At 43.6% G+C, this 19,389-nt stretch overlaps 1 long non-coding RNA gene across 3 annotated transcripts in view; it reads left to right on the top strand.

Annotated features, from left to right (window-relative positions):
• Positions 1–3,654: 3,654 nt before the first annotated feature.
• The window catches only part of LOC128313289 (uncharacterized), a 32,239-nt gene continuing 16,504 nt past the window's right edge, over positions 3,655–19,389 (top strand). The window contains exons 1-5 of one of the 3 annotated variants that reach the window (XR_008293791.1): positions 3,655–4,965; positions 5,430–5,614; positions 8,559–8,751; positions 10,258–10,374; positions 11,777–13,855. This is a non-coding gene — a long non-coding RNA (uncharacterized LOC128313289). Of the gene's footprint in view, positions 4,966–5,429; positions 5,615–8,558; positions 8,752–10,257; positions 10,375–11,776; positions 13,856–19,389 lie in introns of those variants that run through there. The other 2 variants (XR_008293789.1, XR_008293790.1) reach the window with 2 other exon arrangements.

Here is a 19,389-nt window from a genome sequence, read left to right as displayed (position 1 = left end):
AAAATACTCTTCCTGCGTGTTGAAGAAGCACTTAAAGCCAAGCCTTTATGTGACATCTCCAACCCAGATAGGTTGGAGGCGTCCAGGTGAAGTATACTGTTCTTTGATGGAGTAACTTGAACTCTTGTTTCCCAGGATGTGTCACAGACTGTGGAGTTTGGGGTAGGGCTGGTTGGTATGATCAGCGGAGCCCGGCAGACGATTCCAGAAATGCAGTAGTTCCGATCTGCACTTTTTCTGGCTTTAGCATTCGCAACAGTTCCCCGGCTCTGCTGCGGCCGGGCGCCTCGGCCACGTGCAGAGCTCCCCCGCCCCCCTCCACTGGGCCCTCTTTCTCAGGGTCAGGCACGCAGCCCGCCCTCACAGTTGGCTTTCCCCTCCTACTGGCCCCGGTGTCTCCTTTCCCTCTTCCTCTTCCACAACCTCTATACGAATACCCTAGAGTTACCTCTCTTCAACGCACGGGTCTACTGTGTCCCCCAGAGCCCGCTGCCCTTCATCAGAAGTCTTCTCGGATTCCGCTACCAACCCTCCTGCTGGAGGTGCCCACTCGGGAGGCGCTGCGCCTCGGACGCGCTACTGAGCATGCTTAGCGGCTCCCGGAGGCGCGGCGGACTGGACGCGCTACTGAGCATGCGTGGCGGCCCGGGCGGGCTGCAGAGGCGTGGGCCTGGAAGCGAGGGAGCGAGACAGACCGGGAGAAGGGAGCGGAGGCCTCAGACCCGCATGTATTTCAAGACAACCGCTCCCATCGTGAAGCCGCTCAGTGCGGGCAGCAGTATTACTTGCCGTGTATCCACGGCCCTGAATTCCAGTGTTTGGGAGGATGCGGCCCTCTTATCTCCGCGTGCCCAAGAGTGAGCGGCAGAGGTGGTCGGCGCGGGGTGCGCCGGAAACGGAAGTGTCGTGTGCCGTTCTCTTAAACCTCCGGTGATGGGCTAAGTCAGTAGTGCTTGCTTAGAGGGGCGGCGCTTAACGAGTGCTTGGGCAGGGTGGTGGTGCGGTCAGTTGTTGGTGAAGGCAGCCTGGGTTGCATCTGGCGATGGGTTAGGGGATCTGTGATGAGTGAGGGGAGACGAGGCTTCGGCGTGAGAGCAGGTGTCATGGGAGTACGTCAGCGGGGCTTAGGGATTACTCCATGGGGACTTTTTTTTTTTTAAGCTTTTATTTTGAGAGAGAAAGCGCAAGCAGGGGAGGGGCAGAGAGACAAGAAGATTGTGCACTGTGGGTGCAAAGCCCAACACGGGCTGGAACTCATGAACCGTAAGATCATGACCTGAGCCTGAGTCTGCTGCTTAATGAACTGAGCCACCCGGGCGCCCCTCCCTGGGGACTTTTGGTGGTCTATGTTTGGTTGGCTGCCAGAGTCTGCAATAACTTAAATGCCGTGGGTTTTTGAATGGGGTGACTTGGTTCAGCATAAGATAGAAGAGTGGGCTTGAGTGATTGTGATGTGAGGAACAAAGGCAAAAGAAAAAATTAAATTTCTTTATAACTTACAGCCCATTGGCAAGTCCTTGAAATAGGCAGAGTGACTGTTTTCCAAGAGGTCAGCTGCCTGGATGTTGACACTTTGCTAAGGGCAAAAGGCAATCTTAGCTTAGCATTATCCCAAACCCCCAGGATCCTGTGTGCCTACTTAAAACATACAGAAATTCCTTTGGAAGCTTCCTTTATTTCTACCTCCCAAGATACATATTAGCCATCATCCTCTAAGTATATGGCCCACTGATTCACAGCTGAAGGGTCACATGACTGAGGGTTTACTAAACAGTAATAAATGACCGTTTCCGAACCACAGCTACCCCCTCAAGGTCCTGGAAACCTTGTTTCCAAAATTCTTGGAGGCTTGTGCTGTCCCTAATGCCTTTAGGACTCTAGTGCAGCTAACTTCCTGCCCACGTGTCCTGTCCAGTGCTTTAATAAAGCAGTTTTTTTGCACCAACGTCTCAAGAATTCTTCCTTGGCCCTCAGCTCCAAATTTCAAGATTTCCACATCAATTGGACAGCCTTATTTATGTTTGTGATTGGGTAGCTTGTTGGGGTATGCACGGGTCTGAGAAGTGCAGTGAATTGGGGAGGTCTTGATGGACAGAGGGTTTCAGTAATTTGAGTCCACCACCTGGGAAAATGGGAGCAGGCTCTTTGGCGGTATGATTCTCACAGCTGACACACAGTTTGGTCCATCATATCCAATCTCCTACTCAAGGTCCGTTTTCAACTCTCCTTTGACCTCAAGTCCTGCTCTCCTCTTATTCTATGAAAAATGAAAATACTTTGAAGTGATTAGATTAATCTGAAAACTATGTGTGTTATGAAAGTCAAAAAGCTTCTGCCTTTTTGACTTCTGAGTTTTGTAAATTTCACTTGAGTATTTCCTTTGTGGTTGATCATGACACAGGTAGTGAGAAACAAGCCAGTTCCCCATCCCCCCATATATGCTACCTAGAGATAACAATTGTTAAATTTTCATTATTTCTTAAGGCTTTTTATGCATTTTGAAAAGTTATTAATGGAGCAGTTTCTTAAAACTGAGTTTATTATGTATACATTCCCACATTCTTTTAAATTTATTTTTTAAGTTAAAAAATACTTTTAGTATTCCATTAAGTGAATGTACAATGGAATTTTGACTGGTGTCACATTAAAACCCAGGGACACTTGGGTGGCTTAGTTGGTTGAGCCAACTTGATTTTGGCTCACGTCATGATCCCAGGGTTGTGGGATCGAGCCCCATGTTGGGCTTTCTGCTGAACGTGGAGGCTGCTTAGAATTCTCTCTCTCCCTCTCCTGCCTTCTCCCTGGTGCTCTCTCTCTAAAAAAAATAATAATAAAATTTAAAAAGAACTAAACATAAATTTGGGCAAAACAATCTATACTTTAAAAAAATGTTTTTTGTTTATTTTTCAGAGAAAGAGATAGAGTGCAAGCGGGGGAGGAGCAGAGAGAGAGAGAGAGACACAGAATCCGAAGCAGGCTCCAGGCTCTGAGCTGTCAGCACAGGGCCCGATGCGGGGCTTGAACCCACAAACTGTGAGATCGTAACCTGAGCCAAAGTTCGACACTTTCCCGACTGAACCACGCAGGCACCCCTACTTTTAACTTAATACAAATTGGTCTCTCTCTCCAGGTCCTCAAGAAAATTTTCTGGTTTAATTATGTGCTGGATATTTTTGTTGTCTTTAATAATTTTTACTTTTGTTTTAGTCATCAATGTAACTTGAATTTTCTGAAATGTTTTTCATTATCTTGATGTTTTTTATTTAATTGTTGTGGCGAATTATGTTTATTGGCTTTAGGATTTTTTTTTAAGTTTTTATTTATTTTGAGAGAGAGAGAGAGCACAGGTGTGTGAATGTGAGCAGGAGAGGGAGAGAGAGGGTGAGAGAGAGAATTCCACGCAGGCTCAAGCAGGGGAGGGGCAGAGAGAGAGAGGGAAATACAGAATCTGAACCAGGCTCCAGGCTTTGAGCTGTCAGCACAGAGCCCAACGCAGAGCTCGAACCCACAAACCATGGTGTCATGACCTGAGCCAAAGTCAGACGCTTAACTGACTGAGCCACCCAGGTGCCCCCTAACTTTAGAACTTTATTTTATTAAAAAAATTTTTTTAATGTTTATTTATTTTTGAGAGAGAGAGCACAAATGGGGAAGGGGCAGCAGAGAGAGGGAGACCTAGAATCTGAAGCAGGCTCCAGGCTCTGAGCTATCAGCACAGAACCCGACGAGATCATCACCTGACCTGAAGTCAGATGCTTAACCAACTGAGCCACCCAAGTGCCCCAACTTTAGGATTTTAAATGAACTCTGTACTCCTGGGGTAAATACCCTGATGACATCCTAACTTTAGGATATTTTAACTTTTAGGGGCCCTAACTTTAGGGGTTTTTTTTAATGTTTATTTATTTTTGAGAGAGAGAGACAGAAACAGAGCATGAGAGGGGAAGGGGCAGAGAGAAAGGGAGACACAGTATCCGAAGCAGGCTCCAGGCTCTGAGCTGTCAGCCCAGAACCTGACACAGGGCTGGAACCCATGAACCACGGGATCATGACCTGAGCCAAAGTCGGACACTTAACTGATTGAGCCACCCAGGCGCCCATAACTTTAGGTTTTAAATCAACTTTGTACTCCTAGGGTAAAACCCTTGATGACATCCTAAATCAGCTTTTGCTAGATTTGATTTCTCCTCCTCCCTCTCCCCGTTATCCTCCCCCTTCTCTGCCCCTCCTCCTGGTGCAAAGGGATGGTTTGGTAAAGCATGGGGACAGGATCTGTGGGCAGAAAGCACTGCCGATTTATTATCCTTTTACATAGTGTCACTAGTGTTCATGTATGAGATTTGCCTGTAGTTTTCTTCTCTTGGACTGTTCTCAAAACTCAGTTTTTACCAGTTATTGTATGTTTCCCAATAGACTATACTTGTGAAGTTGCACGTTTTAATATATATTCAAAGACTCAAATTTTAATGTAACTGTATTGTACTGAGACAGTAAAAACCTTGGGAACAAGCCTCTATGCCCCTGGGAAGCTCCGTGCTGGCCAATACCACTTCTCTTGCAGAGCAAGACACCAGCTAAGGATCAGAGCAAACTAGTCTGAGACACAGTGTCTGCCAGATTTGACCTTTTACTGACTTTTGCCCTCATTATAATAGTGAAAATCACATGCAAGGGGTGGAGATTTTAACATGTTAGACACATAACACATGAAGAAGTGTGACCTTTAATTTTTTTTAATGTTTATTTATTTATTTTTGAGAGACAGAGACAGAGCACGAACAGGAGAGGGGCAGAGAGAGAGGGAGACACAGAATCCGAAACAGGCTCCAGGCTCCAAGCTGTCAGCACAGAGCCCGACGTGGGGCTCGAACTCACAAACCATGAGATCATGACCTGAGCCAAAGCTGGACACTCAACCAACTGAGCCACCCAGGCACCCCAGAAGTGTGACCTTTAAATGCACAGGTGTAAATAACCTTTTCCCACCTAAGCTTCTTTAAAAACTTTCCCTGACCTCTCCTTGAGGTCAGCTTGAGAATTCCTCCCTTAGTGCTACTTCCCTTGTGCTTGAGCATAAGCCCCAATAAAGCCTTCCCTGTGCTTTAAATTCTGGGTCCAGCCTCATTTCCATCGTTGCTGGAAATGGACTTGAGTCTGGTAACGGTACGTGGGAAAGTCATCAATCCATAAGTATGCTTAGGATGTCCTTGGGAATATTAATAGCATCTCAGCCTTGGACACTGTATTTCCAGAACCTTTGGATTAAACCAAACACTTAAGGCTATTTTTGTTCCCAGAAGCCTGATCAGAATCAGCAGAAAGCCTAGCCTGGAGTTCCATGTGAGGATATGGCCTCGACAATAAAAGCAGAGATTCAGGGCCTGGAGTTAACATGCCATCTAACATAAGTATTCCCCTTAAATCCACAGGTCTCACTTTCTGGGAAAAGACAGATTACGTGATGTGAGGACGTAGCATTCCCGAGTAAGCGGTGCCTTGTCACTGACCGGAGAGTTCATACCAAGATTCAGAGAAGAGCTGGAAGAGTCCTTTGGGCAGATGTTGGACTCACTGGCCATTTCCCAAAAGCAGCCTGAAAATGACCAAGTCCTAGGTGAGCTGTCTTTCCAAAGGATTTGGGGAGATTTCTAAGAATGTGCACAATTTTGAGAGCAACACTATGTGCACATAATAGTCACGTGGGAAAAAGCATGGACGAGAAGATAGAAGATTAAGACACAGCCAGGGGGAGCCTACATAGATCGTGGGTGAGAGCGCTTAACGTTGAAACATTGCCGCGCGAACCATACAGTCCAGAGCAGGGTTGCTGATTTTCCGCTGGTGCGGATGGCAGCCGTAATCAAAAGAGGAACGGGCATTTTTATGAAGTACATTTTCCATTAAGACAGTTCCTCACAGTCAATAAATGCTTTCTGTCACTTAGGCAACAAGGTCTTCATCAAAAACCAAAAGAGTCGCCCAAACTCCGTATCACCAGTCCCTCCTCCCTCTCTTATTTGAACTCACTTCAGTTGCTTTTAATCCCCTTCTTCCTCCAAAAGTGGTTTTTATCAGGATCCTCGGTGACTTCCTGTTGTTAAATCCCATGCTCAGTTTTTACTGGACCTTCCAGCAGCATCTAACATCGTCGATACTTCCTTCTTCCTTGAAGTACTCTTGTCATTTGGTGTTCAGAACGCCATGCTCTCTCGGTGTTTCTGCCTTATTGGCCACTTCTAGGGTTCAGCTTCTTTTTGTAATTTGTCTTGTCTCCCAATCCTCTTATCTTGTCTCAGGGCTCATTCCTTGCATCTTTTGTGTCTGTACTTTCTCCTTAGTGCTCTCGTCTGGTGTCACAGTTTAAACCGCACTCATGCCGATGGCTTCCTCTTTCTATCTCCAGCCTGCACTTGTCCGCCAAGCATCACCTCCTGTACCTTACTGCCTCCTTGACATCTCTAAGGTGCACATCTCTACAGGTGCGTCCATTTTGCCATTTACCAAAGCTAGCTCTGAATCTCCCCTGAAGCCTGTTCCTTCCACAGTTTCCCTCTTTCAATGAATAGCTTCTCTTAGCTTCTCAGATGAGGGGTCAGCAAACTTCTGTGAAGGGCAAAATAATAAGCCCTTGTGGGCCAGATACTCTCTGCTGCAACTACTCAACTCTGCCACCACAGCACAACAGCAGCCATAGCAGACACATCTTCACTTCTCACACTTTCATCGGTCTCTGTGTTTCCCATCATGCAAGGGCAAATCCTGTTGGTTCTGTTTACAAAGCCGAACTCAGATCTGTCGCTCTTCCTTGCCACAGCACTACCCTAGTCAGAGCCATCGTCATCGGTCACTTCGACCACTGCAGCTGCCGCCTCACTGTTCTTGCTCACGTTCTTGCTGTGTCACAGGCTCCTCTCCAGACCCTTGGTATTTTCTTATAAATTTTGTTTATTTTTTAAAACAGTATTTTAAAATTATTTTTTTATTTTAGAGACAACCCGCAAAGGGTGGGGCAGGGGGGCAGAGAGAGAGAGAGAGAGAGAGAGAGAATCCTGAGCAGGATTCCGTGCTTAGTACAGAGCCCGCCACAGGGCTCAATCCCACAACCCTAGGATCATGACCTGAGCCAAAATCAAGAATCAGACGCTCAACCAACTGAACCACCCAGGAGCTGGTCTTGTAAATTTTAGAATCAGCTTGTCGGTTTCCAGAAAACACCTGCTAGAATATTGGTTTTATTGCATTGGCTGTATTAATTTGCGGGATAATCAACATGCCTGTACGGTGGAATTTTCTAATCCAAGACATGGCATATTCTTGCCTTTATTCACATTTTCTTTAACGTGTTTCAATAGAGTTTTATGGTTTTCAATATTGAGGTCTTGCACATCCTTTTAAGAATTATTTCTAGGCAGGGGTGCCTGGGTGGCTCAGTCGGTTGAGCATCTGACTTTGGCTCAGGTCACGATCTCACAGTCTGTGGGTTCGAGCCCCGCATCGGACTCTGTGCTGACAGCCCAGAGCCTGGAGCCTGCTTCGGACTCTGTGTCTCCCTCTCTCTCTGCCCCTCCCCTGCTCATGCTCTGTCTCAAAAATAAATAAAAACATTAAAAAAATTTTTTTAATTAAAAAAAGGAATTATTTCTAGCCATTTGCTGTTTAATACTATTATGAGTGGATTATTATTTAATTTCATTTCCTAGTAGTTGGCTACTAGTAGTTGGCTACTGTTGAAATGCAGTTGGTTTATTAATACTGATCTTATGGTCAGTGACTTTGAGAAATTCATTTATGAATTCTAATAGTTTATAATTCTTACGGATTTTCTACTTTCCAAATCACGTCCTCTGTGAATGATAAATTTCTTCCTAATTCTTTTGCCTCTTACTTCTTTTTCTTGCCCAGTTGCACTGGCAGGGCCTTCAGTACCATTTGAATAGAAATGGTGATAGGCATCCTTGCCTCATTCTTACCTCAGTGCAAAGACTTTTAATAATTCACCATTAAATGTAATGTTTGCTTTAGGTTTTATATGGATTTTTTTTTTTGAGAGAGAGAAAGAGAGAGAGTGCACATGTGCAAACAGGGGAGGGGCAGAGAGAGAGAGGGAGAGAGAGAATCCCAAGCAAGCTCTGCATTGTCAGCGTGGAGCCCGATGCAGGGCTCGATCTCACAAACCATGAGATCATGACCTGAGCCAAAGTCAAGAGTCAGACGCTTGACTGAACCACCCAGATGCCCCTATGGATATTATTTTTTCAGATTAAGGCAGATTACCTATATTCCTAATTTGCTAAGAGTTTTCATCATTAAAGGGTGTTAAATTTTACTATGTGCTTTTTTTCTAGTATTTTTATGATGTTTTGTTATAAAAAATTTCAGATGTACACAAAAGTTGAAAGAATTTTACAGTGAACACCTATATACCAACCAACTAAATTCTATAATTAATGTTTTACTTGCTTTATCAGCTATGTGATACTGTGATTCATAAGAAATATACATTTGGTCATTCAGACAACCAAAATACATTTTTCATGTATATTTGGTCTTATGCACAGTTCCTGGCTCACAGCTCCCCAGATCCTTGGAATTTCCTAAATACTGAGAGTGATAACAGTGTCTTTTGTTACACGAATGATGACTTCTTGGAAGCCTCCAAGGAAGAGGGCTGGTTGCCGGGAGAATCAATCATGTGTTAAGAGGGTTGGAACTTTCAGTCACACCCCCCTGACCTAAGGGAATGGGAAAAGGGTAAGAGATTGAATCTGTTGCCAGCAGCCAGTGATTTAATCAGCCATGCCTGTGCAATGAAGCCCTCATAAATACCCAAAAGGAGAGTGTTTGGACGGCTTCCAGGTTGATGGAGACTGGGAGGGTGGTGCACCTGGAGAGTGTGGACGCCCCATGTCCTTGCCCCATACCTGGCCCTACGCGTCCCTTTCACTTGTCTCTTCCCTTGTTAAATCCTTTCATAGTAAACTCTTATTCTAGAAAGTTAAATGTTTCTCTGAGTTCTTTGAGCTATTCTAGCAAATTAATTGAACCTGAAGCAGAAGTTTTAGGAAGCTGTGATTTATAGCCAGTCAGTCAGCAGTACAGGTGAACCCTAGACTTGTAACTGGGATCTGAGGTGGCAGAGGGGAAAGGCAGTCTTGTGGGACTGACCCCTTAAAGTGTGGAATCTGATGCTATCTGCAGGTAGATAATATCAGAATTAAGTTGAATTGTGGGACACTGAGCTGGTGTCCCAAGAATTGCTTATTGTTTTTATGAGGGAACCACCCCTCTGCCATGTTAGAAATTGGGTCTCAGAATACCAAAATATTTGCTTTTATTTAGCCATCCCTTGCTCCCTTGTTTTTGTTTTTTTTTAATGTATTTTGAAGTAAATTTCAAACATTAGGGGGTGCCTGGGTGGCTCAGTTGGTTAAGCATCTGACTCTTGGTTTCAGCTCAGGTCTGATCTCACGGTTCATGAGTTCGAGCCTTGCATTGGGCTCTGGGCTGACATTGTGGAGCCTGCTTGGGATTCTCCCTCTCTCCCTCACTCTCTGCGCCTCCCCCGCTTGCTCTCTCTGTCTCTCAAAATAAATAGATACACTTAAAAAATATATTTTAAAAAAATTAGTAAACTTCCCCCTAAATACTCCAGCATGTATATTAACTAGAGTTTAATATTTGTTTATAGCACTTTTATTTATTTTGAAGTAAAACTTATATACAACCAAATATACAAATCTTAGCAATCCATTCAATAGTTTAGACATATGTGTGCTCACTGGTGTGACATGCTTTCCATGGATCCATTGTCATGATGATAAGATTTTTATCCTTGGGGCACCTGGGTGGCTCAGTCGGTTAAGGGTCTGACTCTTGGTATCAGCCCAGGTTATGATTTGCAGTTCATGAGATCAAGCTCTAGGTTGCACTCTGCACTAACAGCATGGAGCCGGCTTGGGATTCTCTCTCTCCCTCTCTCTCTGCCCCACTCATGCGCTCTCTCTCTCTCTCAAAAATAAATAACCTAAAAAAAGATTTTTATCCTTGATTCTGTCAATGTGGTGAGTTACACTGGTTGGTTTTTGAATGGCAGGATATTTTTAATGAGCTGTAAGTTTCTTCTGTAGGTACAAGGCAAATTTAGATTCACCAAACCTTGGGTATATAATGTATTGTGAAAATGATCATAATAAATCCATGTGCATTTTTTTCCATACCATTGAGTGAAAAGTCACTTGAAACAATGTGTCATTACAGGTAACACTCACCTGAGGATGTGGCCGTGCACTTCACGTCAGAGGACCGGCAAGTACTGGATGTGGTCCAGAAGAAGCTGTACTGGGTTGTAATGTTGGAAACTTACAGCAACCTCAGGTCAGTGGGCAAGGACTGTGGTGAACCCCAGTCTGTTGCCATTTCTTTTTTAACTGCTGGAATTTAGAAGCTCTCTGAAGTGTTTAATGTCTTTGAACTTAGGATTTATAAATGATAGAGCCTTTGTGTCTGTCTGAACGTGGAGAGAGGATCATGCTCTCGCCTCCCAAATTCATGGGGCGCCTGGGTGGCTCAGTCAGTTAAATGTCCAACTCTTGGTTAAGGCTCAGGTCATCACCTCACGGTTCATGGGTTCAAGCCCCACATTAGGCTCTGCACTGGCAGTGTGGAACTTGCTTGGGATTCTCTCTCTCTCTCTCTCTCTCTCTCTCTCTCTCTCTCTCTCCCCCCCCCCCGCCCCTCCCGCACTGGTGCTATCTCTGTCTCTCTCAAAATAAATAAATAAACTTAAAAAAATTTTTTTTCACTTTGCTGAGGTGTTGACTCTGAAACAGCCCCTTCCTACTTCTTCAGAGGTTCTGAAGATCAACCTCCTGGCACCGTGTTTAGCCGTGATCAGATTGTTAGGCTTCCCGACTAGCAGCGGTCCTCCAGCTGGAGCAGGGAGCCACGGATGGCAGAGGGGGAAGTCAGTAGTAAGGACCATCTGGGGGAGTGGGTAACAGCCAGGTACATGAGTGAAAGCCTAAGGAGCTATAACTTGTTTTTAATTTATTTTTTTAATGTTTCTTTATTTTTGAGAGAGAGAGAGAGACAGCACACAAGCAGGGGAGGGGCAGAGAGAGAGGGAGACACAGAACCCGAAGCAGGCTCCAGGCTCTGAGCTGTCAGCACAGAGCCCGACGTAGGGCTTGAACCCAGGGACTGTGAGATCATGACCTGAGTGGAAGCCGGATGCCCAACCGACTCAGCCACCCAGGCGCCCCAGAAGCTAGAACCTTTGATAGGTTGTTTTGAGGACATTATTTAAAAACCGTTGAACCTTTGGGGCTCCTGGTTGGCTCAGTTGGTAGATCATGTGACTCTTAATCGGGCATGAGTTCAAGACCCACATTGGGTGTAGAGATTACTGAAAATAAATAAATAAGCTTCCAAAAAAAGGAGACAGGCCATTATGTCTTTGCACTCTGTGTCAGATCTTGGACTCACTAGGACCCAGCTTTCTTGGTTATTCTCCGTTTCTAGCATCCTCACTGGATGCTAGAACTAGCTAGAACATGAGCAGTTGCCTTCCTCCTACTCAACATCTCACCTCTGGTCAGAATTAAGCTTCCAGATACACATGAATTTTTCCCCTTTACCATGTCCCTCTGCTTCCCTTCTATTTTCTCTTCTTCTACTGGATGCCTCTAACTTGTTTCCTGATTAAAAATCCTCATTTGTAAGGATCCTTGATCCTCATTGTGAGAGTTGGCCTCTTCCACTGCCTAATTCTATACAGATTCATCGGTCTCCTTCCTAGAAGATGCCTAGCAAGTTGATGATGAGACAGACTGGCTCCAGGAAAACTCTGACAAACTTGATCCCATGGCAAGGCACCAGGAATGTGACGTATTTGACAAAATGTCTCACCTGAGAAAAGACTTTGATCAATTTGATTCAAATGGGAAAACTTTGAAACATAATTTAGATTTACTTTTCCAGAACAGAAATTATATAAGTGAAAAAGCTAAGAAGTTAAATCTATGAGAAATTGTTTTCCCATACTATGCATAAAAATGCTCATTCTGGAATTAATTGCTGTGAATATGATTATGGAGAAGCTGTCAATAAGATGTCATGCCTGAATATAAGTCATATAGAAATGAGATTTTATAAAGGTAGTAAATGTCAAAGATCCTTTAACCATGTGCCGTAACTCCTTCTACACCAGAGAAGTCACACAGGACAGAAACCCTATGGATACAGTGAATGAAGACAAATTTTCTCCCAGAAATCACAGCTCATGATACACCAGAGAACTCATACAGGAGAAAAAAACATATGAATGTGACGGATGTCTCTAAGCTTTTATTCAGAAGGTAGAGCGTATTTTATATCCGAGAACCCACACAGGAGAGAAACCCTATGAATGTAATGAATGTCGGAAAACCTTCATTAGTAAGACACATCTTGTTAAGTGTGAGAGAACTCATACAGGTGAGAACCCCTGTGGCTGTAAGGAATGTGGAAGAACTTTCTCTCTTAAGATTAGTCTCACTTTACTTCACAAAACGCGTACTGCAGAAAAGCCCAGCAAATGCACTCATTGTCAGAGAGCTTTCATCCACAGGTCACAGCTCATTGAACACCGAAGACAGCACACTGGAGAAAAACCCTTTTCATGTAAAGAACGCCAGAAGGCTGGGAATGCAAACTGGTGCAGCCACTCTGGAAGACAGTATGGAGGTTCCTCAAAAAACTAAAAATAGAACTACCTTATGACCCAGCAATTGCACTACTAGGCATTTATCCACAGGATACAGGCGTGCTGTTTCGAAGGGACATGTGCACCCCCATGTTTATAGCAGCACTATCAACAATAGCCAAAGTATGGAAAGAGCCCAAACGTCCATCGATGGATGAACGGGTAAAGAAGATGTGGTATATAGATATACAATGGAGTATTACTCAACAATCAAAAAGAATGAAATCTTGCCATTTGCAACTACGTGGATGGAACTGGAGGGTGTTATGCTAAGTGAAATTAGTCAGAGAAAGACAAATATTATATGACTTCACTCATATGAGGACTTTAAGAGACAAAACAGATGAACATAAGGGAAGAGAACAAAAAATATAAAAACAGGGAGGGGGACAAAACAGAAGAGACTCATAAATATGGGGAACAAACTGAGGGTTGCTGGAGGGCTTGTGGGAAGGCGGATGGGCTAAATGGGGAAGGGGCATCAAGGAACCTACTCCTGAGGTCATGACGTTGCACTATATGCTAACTAATTTGGATGTAAATTTTAAAAAATAAAAAATAAAATTAAAAAACAAAAAAGAATGCCAGAAGGCTTTCATCTGGAAGTCAGAGCTCACTTTATATCAGAGAGTTCATACCAGGGAGAAGCCTTTCCGCTGTAGTGAATGCCAGAAAGCCTTCAGTTCCAAATCAACACTCGCTATACACCAGAGGACACACACGGGAGAGAAACCCTACAGATGCAGTGGTTGTGGGAAAGTTTGAAGTCACAACTCATTGTGCATCAAAGAACCTACACAGGAGAGAAACCCTGTGAATGAAGTAATTGTCAGAAAACCTTCAGCCATAAGTCCCCACTCATCATACACGGGAGAACCCACGCGGGAGGAAAGCGAATGTGGGAAACCTTTCGCCTGGAAGCCTAGTCAAAGTAGGCATCAAAGAACACATACAGGAGAGAGACCCTACAGAGGCAGTGAGTGTGTGAAATCCTTTAGTGTCAAGGCACACCTCGGTAGACACCAAAGAGGGCAAAATCAGATGGGTATGGTGAAAATGAGGAAGCCTTTAAGGAGGTCCTTCCACAGCATGAAATTGCAGGCGTATGGGAGATAATTCTTTTTTTTTTTTAATTTTTTAAAATGTTTATTTATTTTGGAGAGAGAGACAGACTAGTCGGGGAGGGGCAGAGAGAGAGGGAAACACAGAATCTGAAGCAGGCTCCAGGCTCTCACTGTCTGTCTGTCTTTCGCACAGACACAGGGCTCGAACCCACAGACCGTAAGATCATGACCAGAGCTGAAGTCTGGCGTTTAACTGCCTGAGCCACGCAGGGGCCCTTATATGGGAGAGAATTCTTGTGGTGACTAAGAAGCTTCCACAAGGATGTTTACTTTTATAGGAAGCTAAAATGAGAGAGAAATCTAGTGCAGTAAATAAATATGACAAAATCGGGGCTCTTGGGTGGCTCAGTCAATTAACTGTCTGACTTCGGCTCAGGTCATGATCGCTTGGCTTGTGAGTTTGAGCCCCACGTTGGACTCTGTACTGACAGCTCAGAGCCTGGAGCCTGTTTCGGATTCTGTGTCTCCCCCTCTCTCTCTCTGCCCCTCCCCTGCTTACACTCTGTCTCTCAAAAATAAACATTAAAAAAATTTTTTTTTAAATATGACAAAATCTTCAGTAACAACCTGTAGTGCGTTGTTCATCAGGAAAATGCATACATGGGAGAAACTGAATTTAGCAAATGTGCAAAAGTTTTTCACACAGAAGTGTTAGCAGGCACTTAGGAGGCTTAGTCACTTAAGCGTCTGAGTCTAGATTTCGACTCAGGTCGTGATCTCACAGTCATGGGAACGAGCCAAGCCCCGCACATCCAGCTCTGTGCTGGCTGTGGAGCCTGCTTGAGATTCTCTCTCTGTCTCTCTCTGTCTCTCTCTGTGTCTCTCTCTCCCTCCCTCCCCCTCTGCCTCTCCCCAGCTTGGGTGTGTGTGCATCCACTGTCTCTCTAAAAAATACATAAATAGGGGTGCCGGGGTGGCTCAGTCGGTTGAGTGTCTGACTTTGGCTCAGGTCATGATCTCATGGTCTGTGAGTTCGGGCCCCGCATTGGGCTCTGTGCCGACAGCTCAGAGCCTGGAGTCTGCTTTGGATTCTGTGTCTCCTTCTCTCTCTGCCCCTCCCCCGCTCATGCTCTGTCTCTCTCTCTCTCTCTCTCTGTCAAAAATAAACAAACATTAAAATTAAAAATTTTACATAAATAAATATTACATAAATAAAAATTTATAAAAGAAGTGGTGTGCACTCATTATACAACAGAAAGACAGCCACTGTGAATGTAGTGATTTTGTGAAAACTTTCAAGAAGTATAGGTCATTTTATATCGGAGAAACTCATATGGAAAAGAAATTGTACAAGGGAGGGAATGTTGTAGTATTTTCATTGAGAAACCAAATTCCGGATGCATCAGAGAGTTTACTCCAGAGTGAATCATAGAAGAGTAATAAATGTGAGAAAAACCTTTTGTTGAAAGTCATAAACATGTGGTATTAGAGAGTTTACACTAAGGAATAACTTCGATTGCCATAAAATGCTTGAAAACCTTTTCTGATTATGAAAAAAATGTGTACAGACAATACATATAAAAATGCAAACCTGTGAATGTATTAAGTGTGGGGATGACTATACCATGAATAAACTTCATTGTGTATAAGATAATTTATATTTATGAAAAATTAAGCCAGGTCAGTGAATCGAGGAAATCATTTTCTCTAGAAATAATTTTGTAAAGTCATGTTCTTGCTGTGAATACCATGTTGATAAAATATTTCAGGGGTGCCTGGGTGGCTCAGTTGGTTAAGTGTCCAACTCTTGATTTTGGCTCAGGTAGTGAGATCAGGCCCCATATCTGGCTCTGAGCTGACAGTGCAGAGCCTGCTTGGGATTCTCTCTCTCCCAACCCCTCCCCTGCTCATGTTCTCTCTCTCTCTCAAAAAAAAAAAAAAAAAAAAATATATATATATATATATATATATATATATATATATATATATTTCAAAAGGCTTTCAGTAGGAAGAAGAGATGGTATGCGAGTTTTTACGTGTATGAGTAAATGGAATATTCAGAATAAGAGAAGAAGTCATCAACTATTTCAACTCTATATCTATGTGTTACTTCCTAAGAGTATCAGCCCAAGTTGTAGGCTTAACCGATTGAGCCACCTAGAGGCCCCCAAAATAAAGAGGAGCCCAGGTGGCTCAGTCAGTTAAGTGTCTGACCCTTGATTTCAACTCAGGTCATGATCTCACAGTTCTTGAGTTCGAGTCCCACATCAGGCTCTGTACTGACAGCATGGAGCCTGCTTGTGATTCTCTCTCCCTCTCTCTCTGCCCTTCCCAGGGCACATGCATGCTTCCTCTCTCTCTCTCTCTCTCTCTCTCTCTCTCTCTCTCTCTCAAAATAAATAAACATTTTAAAAAATTAATTAAAATATAAATAAATAAAATGGTACAGACAAATAAGTTTCTTAGAGAGTTATATATAGTAAAGCTATAAAGAATAGTTAGAGGAATGCTAGACACAAAATTTAGAAAAGTAGTTACTTACGGGTATAAAAGGGGAATTTGGTCAGAGAAGGGCAAAGACAAAGCTTTCATAGCATTGGTAGTGTTCTCTCTCTTAAGCCTGGTGGTGAATGGGACTCTTCACTAATTTTTTTTTCTATCTTACATGTATATAATAGTCCTTTGTATGAAATACTATAATTTCATAAAGTACTAATCTGTGAATAAAATATCAACACATCACCTTTTTTTGTTTTCACTGTGATACCTGATGTAGAAAATGTTGGGGTTCAGAGCCGATGGCCAAGAAAGCATTCTTGAGATGTCTTTGGTGCAAAAAGGTGGTTTTATTAAAGCAGGATCCATGGGCAGGAAGAGCTACACTGGGTGACTTGTATAATTTCTTTTTTGTTTAAAAAATTTTTTTTAATGTTTATTTATTTTTGAGAGACAGAAACAGAGAGACAGAGCGTGAATGGAAGAGGGGCAGAGAGAGGGAGACACAGAATCCTAAGCATGCTCCAGGCTCTGAGCTGTCAGCACAGAGCCTGACACAGGGCTCGAACTGTCTCTTGAACCAAGAGATCATGACCTGAGCCACCCAGGCACCCCTATACTTTCAAGTTGGGAGGGGGTTCGAGACAGCACAGGTATTTTGGAAAGGTATTTTGGAAAAAAGGTTTCCAGGACCTTGAAGGAGTGAACTATTGTTACAAAAGGTCGTTTATTACTGTCTAATAAAACTTTAGTCATGAGACCCTTCTGATGTATATCAGTGGGCCATATGCTTGGAGGATGATTGCTAATATATATTTTGGGTATAGAGACAAAGGAAGTTTCCAGAGGAATTTGTGTATGTTAAAGTAGACTTACGGCGGGGGGGGGGGGGGGGACAGGGAGGGGGGGGGCAGGTGGGCTAAGATTGCCTTTTGCCCTGAGCAGTATGCCATCATCCAGGCAGCTAAGCTCCTAGAGGAAGGCCACTCTGCCTGTTTCAAGGACTTGCCAATGGGCTGTAGGCAGTGATGAAATTTAATTTTTCATTTGCCTTTGTTTCCCACATCGATACCTACCTACTTGACAAAAAGTGTCTAACCCAAGTACTTGTGATCAGTACTTAACTATATTTGAACAGTAAGATTTCACAGTGTCTTTCCATTTTTATCATCATAGGAATTTCATGAAGTGCCTGATGATAATGTCACAACACCCTTATTATACTAGTCACATACTTAAGAGAATTTGGGACATTTTGGAGCAGTAAAAAATAATTTGGCTTCATTTTTGTTTCACTGCAAATTTCCACAAGACAAAATCATTGGAAACCAAGCCTTTTATTGTTTTAAAGCAATAAGGGGGTGCCTGTCTGGCTCAGTCAGTAGAGCATGCGACTCTTGATCTCAGGGTTGTGAGTTCAAGCCCCACAATGGGGGTAGAGATTACTTAAAAAAAAAAGAGAGAGAAAGGGGCGCCTGGGTGGCTCAGTCGGTTAAGCGGCCGACTTCGGCTCAGGTCATGATCTCGCGGTCTGTGAGTTCAAGCCCCATGTCGGGCTCTGTGCTGACAGCTCAGAGCTTGGAGCCTGTTTCGGATTCTGTGTCTCCCTCTCTCTGACCCTCCCGTTCATGCTCTGTCTCTCTCTGTCTCAAAAATAAATAAACATTAAAAAAAATTAAAAAAAAAAAAAGAAAGGACATTGCAGAAAACATAAATGAATATACCACAGTTTATCCACACACCTATGAATACACTCCTGGGTTGTTTCCAGTTGGGGGCTATTATAAATAAAGCTAATATGGGGGTGCCTGGGTGGCTCAGTTGGTTGGCCTGACTTCAGCTCGGTCATGATCTTATGGCTGGTGACTTTGAGTCCCATATTGGGCTCTGTCCTTACAGCACAGAGCCCACGTCGGGTCATCTGTCTCCCTCTCTCTCTGCCCCTCCCTAGCTTCTGTTCTCTCTCTCTCAAAAATAAATATTAAAAAAAAAAATAAAGCTACTGTGGACCTTCTTATAGTCTTTTTGTTGAAATATGTTTTGGGTTTCTTTGGGTAAATATCTGGTATCTGAGGAGCTGTTTAAAATATGTAGTTGTAGGGGAGCGTGGGTGGCTCAGTTGGAAGCATCAGACTTTGGCTCAGGTCATGATCTCACCATTTGTGAGTTCGAGCCCCACATCGGGCTCTGTGCTGACAGCTCCGAGCTTGGAGCCTGCTTCAGATTCTATGTCTCACTCTCTCTCTGCCCCTCCCCTGCTCATGCCCAGTCTGTCTCTCTGTCTCTCTCTCCCTGTCTCTCTCAAAAATAAATAAACATTAAAAAAAAATTGGGGGCACCTGGGTGGTTCCGTTGGTTAAGCATCCGACTTTGGCTCAGGTAATGATCTCGCAGTCTGTGGGTTTGAGCCCCATGTGGGGCTCTGTGCTGACAGCTCAGAGCCTGGAGCCTGCTTCGGATTCTGTGTCTCCCTCTCTCTCTCTGACCCTCCACTGCTTGCTCTCTCTCTCTCTCTCTCTCAAATATAAACATTAAACAATTTTTTTTAAATATGTAGTTTTAGGGGCACCTGGGTGGCTCAGTCATTTGAGTGTCTAACTTCAGCTCAGATCATGATTTCATGGTTCCTGAGTTCAAGCTCCCTGTGGGGCTCTGTGCTGACAGGGCAGAGCCTACTTTGGATTCTGTTTCCCCCTCTCTCTCCCCTTCCCCCACATGCGTTTGTTTTGTATCTCAAAAATAAGCGTTAAAAAACATTTTTAATAAATAAAGTAAAGTAAAATATGCAGTTTTGTTGGGATCTAATTGACATGAAACACCGTTAAGTTTACGGTGTATCACACAGTAGTTTGGCTTACATATATTGTGGAATGATCACCACAGTAAATTGCCTTGTCCATCATCTATCATCTCTTAGATGCAATAAAGAGAAAGCAAAAAAAGAAAAAAAAATTTGTTTTTCCTTGTAATGAGAGCTCTTAGGATTTACCCTCTTAACAACTTTCAAGTACCCTGTATGGTAGTGTTCCCCATCATCATCATGGTGTCCATTCCGTCCCCAGTACTTCTTCATCTGGTAACTGGAAG

This window comes from Acinonyx jubatus, chromosome E2 (assembly GCF_027475565.1).
Source record: "Acinonyx jubatus isolate Ajub_Pintada_27869175 chromosome E2, VMU_Ajub_asm_v1.0, whole genome shotgun sequence".
NCBI classification, from domain to species: Eukaryota; Metazoa; Chordata; class Mammalia; order Carnivora; family Felidae; genus Acinonyx; species Acinonyx jubatus.
This window is presented reverse-complemented; position numbering and strand designations above follow the sequence as displayed.